Source organism: Octodon degus, unplaced genomic scaffold (genome assembly GCF_000260255.1).
Source record: "Octodon degus isolate 3935 unplaced genomic scaffold, OctDeg1.0 scaffold00029, whole genome shotgun sequence".
Classification (NCBI taxonomy): Eukaryota; Metazoa; Chordata; class Mammalia; order Rodentia; family Octodontidae; genus Octodon; species Octodon degus.
In genome coordinates, this window is record NW_004524605.1 from 12,702,449 (window position 1) to 12,707,726 (window position 5,278).

The following is a 5,278-nucleotide window of genomic DNA, read 5'->3' on the forward strand; positions in this document are numbered from 1 at the left end:
CAGTCAATGCTCTAATTAGCTTTGTCTTCTTTTTTTCAATTGTTTGTACTTTTTCTTTTCTAATCTCTTATACATTGCTCCAGTTTTTTCTTCTTCCAATATCTGATAATATGAATAGCTGATTGTAAGACAATACCATGTATTACAACAAATACTGTGAAATTCATATTACTTTGTTAAGTAAAATTCTGTATGAGTTGTCAAAAAAAATTAAAAAACTAAAAAATAAAGTGCTATATACCTGTTCCTCACAGTAAATGTAATCATTATGTACTACAAAAATATAAAATTAAAAATTAAAAGTAATCAAGAAAAATGGGGAAACACAAGAGTATGTAGCACAGATACTTCAAAATAAGATAGCACATTTAAATCTAAATTATAATAGATTTCACTTAAATAAACTGCTGCATGTAAAAGGTAAGGTTATCAGCCTACGAAAGAAATACCATTGTTTACAAGAAAAATAATAATGTTATAATTTTATAGCATGACAAATGGAGGTAAGATTGGAAAATATTACAGAGTGAAATTTGGTACTAAACAGTGTACCAAGGTTTTAATTAGATGTACACAGTAAGCCAGAAATTCTGATAAGAATTTATCATCCAATTGTATTCCTATTACTAGGCAAAGGTATAAATGTAAGAGTTTCATTGCAATATACTTATAATAGGAAAAGATGACCTCAATCTAACTGCCAAGTGTTATATGATTAAATCTTAACAATCTAAATAATTGGACATTCTTCAACAATAAAAGTGAATAAAGCCAATTTTTATGTGCTGATAAGAAAAATATTTCCCAGATACATTATAAAGTGGAAAAAGATAAGGTATCAAGCAATTTTTATAACACAATCTTTTTTGAACAATGGAAAAATTAATGCCTACATTTTCTTGTCTGTGAATTAAGCATTTAAGAATAGACTCACATGTACCCAAAATAGGCAGAGGAACTCTCGCTGAGGAAGGGGACTAGAGATAACAAAAGAAGGCAATGAGATAAAACATTGAAACTGTGTGTATAATTTTTTTGTAATAAAAACTTATAGTTTTTCTTTTGTCATGTTGAGGAGTTTTGCAATTGATAGCTCCTCTCTGTATGGCTAAAGAACTGCCTTTGCCTGCCCAGTTCTGTTTCTCCCTATAATACACACATGCATATACACATGCACAAATGCATGCAAGTGCACACACACACACACAGCTCATCCATGAAAGTCTTCCTCCAAACAATGTAGGAATCCTTTGTATTCACTCTATAGCAAGTGCACCAAAAATACAGATCAAGGGAGCTTTCATTAGCCCTAATTCAGTATGAAGCATTGACAAGAGACATTGCTATCAAAAATCATTGTGGTCTTATGTGTGAGCCTGGTAGAAAAATGCTATGGCCTCATTCTGTCCTTGTGAAGGTCAGACTCTCTCATTCATTTCAAATAATTCTATTCTTGCAGAGCTTGACTAGGCTGTGAATCACATACTATAAACTTACCTTTTTAAAGTACATAATTCTACAGTTTCTTTGTGTGTAGTGGCAGAGTTACACAAATATGACTACAGTCAAATTTTGGAACATTTCCTTCACTCCTTAAAAGTAATCTCATACCCATTAGTGACCACTCCCTACTCCCTGTACCCCCATTCCTACATAAGCACTGATTGTCATCTCTGTACAGATTTAGCTACAGTAGACTATATATAAATGAAAACAGACACCATATTTTGCACCTGGACTCTCTACTTAGAATAATATTTTGATTTTCCTGATGTTGTACCATGATTCTGTATCACTTACCTTTTTCTTGAGGAATAGAATGCTCTTGGGTATCAGTTATGCGCATTAGGGCTATTTCTACCTGGAGCTATTATAAATGATGGTGCTATGGAATTTCATACAGAAATCTTTCTGTGATAATTTGTCTTCAGTTTTTCATGAATACATGATCAGGAGCTGAATTTCTGAATTATGTCATAACTATGTTTAATGTTTTACAAAGTTATCAGACTATCCTTCAGAGTATAGCACTTGTTATTATATTTTCGTTTTGATCATAAAAACATCTAGTCGTTGTGAATTGATATATGACTATCATTTTCATTTATATTTTCTCATGTACTATTGCATTTTAGGTCTACACAAAAATCTAAGTTTAAATAACTGCAGGACATCCAATTCAAGGAGCAACAAAATCCTAACCTGAATTCAGTAGAAAACAGAACATTTTTCTTATATTTTTCATCACTTCACGAGGATGGAAAACTTCACAGTAAAGCCAGACATGGAGACAGACTGTAAATTGAAATAAAATAACTTCCAGCATGTATCTTGGTGCCAATAGCAAAATTAGCACACTGTCCACCCTCTGCATATGTGGGGTTTCATAATCATTATCCGAGTTCACAATGGTGTGCTTGCTGTCCTCCATGGGCCTCCATCACAGTGAAAGCCCTGCAGGATCCCTAGTTCTGGGGACATGAAGCATACTCAAGAGAGGACAATACTAGATTGGTTCTGTATTCTGGGCTGCATCCCCAGCTTCGCATCTTGGGGAGCTGGTGAAAACTTCAAGAAGTGGGCCTAGCGGAAGCTCTTGGGTCACTGGAGGTATGCTCCTGAAAAGAACTGTGGCATCTGGCAATTTCTCTCTCATTTCTCTTTCATATTTGGCTGTGGGATGGACAGTGTCCTCCAACACATGCTCCCATCAAAAGTCACTGCTCCACCACAGGTCCAGAGGAAGGTGGCCAATTAGTCACAGACTAAAGCCTCCCACACTCTGAGCCAAGATCAATCCTGTGTCTTATGACCAAATTATCATAAACATCTGTTACAGTAGTGGCAAACTGTCAAACGCAGGTAGCCAGTGACAACCTTATACAAGGAACCCGAATTTCTTCATTAACGTGCTCAAAGATTACAGTCCTGTGTTATTATGACAGAATCTGGAATGGAAAAAAAATGAGCTGTAGACAACTCTCTGTTGGGTAGGAGGGTTGAAAGAACTTAGCTGTGAACCAGGAGCAATGGCTGGGGCTGAGAACAGAAGATACAGAAGGCACTGCTCTGGGGTTGCCCAGACTTAGCCAACACAGAGAGTGAAATCTGCACTAAGCATGCTCTTCAAAGACAAAGGTAAAGCCAGGTGAGAGTTCAGGAAATGATAGTATAACAAGAGCCATTAAGAACTGTCTTAGTTGCTTTTTCTTATTGCTGAGCCAAAACACTCAACACCCAAAGTTAAAGGAGCAAAGATTTATTTATCTCACAGTTTGCAGAGTAACTAACAGCAGCACTTTCCTGTACAGGAGAACTCTCTATTCCCAGGTTTATGCAACTGACTTCTGTTCCACTTAAGGCTTATTTAAGGGGAAGGTACCATTACCACTGCAAGCTTATAGATGCTGAAGAGGAGCCTAAGGAAGATGAGCAGCGTGTCCTGGGCCACTGTTTCCCACCACTGAGACAAAAGATCTAATACTTGCAATTTAAAGGAGGAGAAATTTCTTGGACTCACAGTTTCGGGAGGCTCAGTCCATGGTTGGCTGGGTCCAAAGTGGAAAGGGATGGAAGGGCCTGGAGTAGAGGAAATCGTCTCATTCCACGCAGCCCAGGGAGAAGGGAGGAGCAAGGGACAGAAATTCACTCCTCCAGACCACCTGCCAAGTAACACACCTTTTCCAATCAGATCCCACCAATACATTCAGCTCTGAACTCATCAATCAATTAACCCACAGATGCATGGGTGGGTATAGGGCCCCATTATCCAATCAACTTTCAAAAACCATGCTTCTAAACACATGAGACCAAAAAAAAAAAAAAGAGAGAGAGAGACTTTTGGTAAACAATTTAGATTGAAACCACAACATCCATCCAGTTGGATAATAACAGCTTCATGCTATAGCTCAGTTAAAAGGTCTGTGTTGTTTCCTTTTGCCCATATGTAGTAACAATGTTAAATGATAGTTTTTAAAAAAAAAATTAAATCCTTTATTTATTCATTTGGTATAAGGTCTTGCTGTGCAGCTCAGACTCATAGTGGTCACCCTATCTCAGATTCTCCAGAACTGGGATTACAGGCATGCACCAACATGCCCAGATTCGGTGGCTGGCATGGCATGTGTTACCAGGGATCACACTCCAGACCTTGTGCTTTCCAGGAAGGCACTTAGACCACCAAGCTATTTCCCCAGCACTTCAGTAACACTTTTTAAAAGATTGGTGAATTTGAAAGATTGTGGCTCTTTGGCTAATTAAGAAACTTTATTTGCTTTAGCACACCCATTGGTGAAGCAACTCTCCTATTTTTTCTCATCTTCTTTTTTCAAAAATGTAATTGTATTTTATTTTGAAGAGTAAAAACAAAATCAAAACAGATAGCAGAAATAAAGACAGAAACAGGGTAAAATGCAATATATCTGTTCCAGATTTTCAAAACAAGAATAGTTAATTAACAATGGTTGTTTTATGATCTCTTTTTATCATCAAATCTGTTGCTTAAATTAACAGACTACCTATGCAAGATTGAAAAAATATTTGAACGTTATTGATTGCTTTCAAGAAAACTTCATCTTTCTTTCTTTGTTTCTTATTTTTAAAAAAAATTATTTTAGTGACAGTATAATAATAATTGATAAGACATTAGAAACAATACACTCTTAGAAGACCAAGATGGGAGGTATTCAAGCATAGTTTTTGTATTATACAATGCTGTCCTCAATGTCATAGTTTAGATCACAGACATCAGCATAATTAATTAAGGTGAAAATTCTGTACATCAACTGCTATTTTCAAAAAAACTGATGAAAATTATTAGTATAATCATCTCAGCCATCTGTATGTATACTCGAAGGATTTTCCCCCTTCTTGCCATCTTTTCTCGTCTCTTTCATCTTCATTGTTTAATCTTTAAGTTCAGTTTCTCTCTGTTTTACTATGTCTATTATATTTTTCAGGTTTTATTTCTTCTTTCAGTTTCTTACACTATGGAGATAATACAATATTTACACAGTGGGTTTGATTTATTTCACTTATGAGTATAGCCTCTAGTTGCATGCACTTAACTATAAAGGTGTTGAATTTTTCTTTCTATACAGCTGAGCAATACAGCATTGTATAGGAACACCACAACATTTTATCCATTCTTCAGGTGATGGCATTTTGGTTGTTTCCAAGATTTGACTATGAAAAATTGTGCTGCTATAAACATGGGTGCACATATATCACAATGGTATGCTATTTTCAGTTCTTTTGGGAAGATACTCAGAAAAGGAAT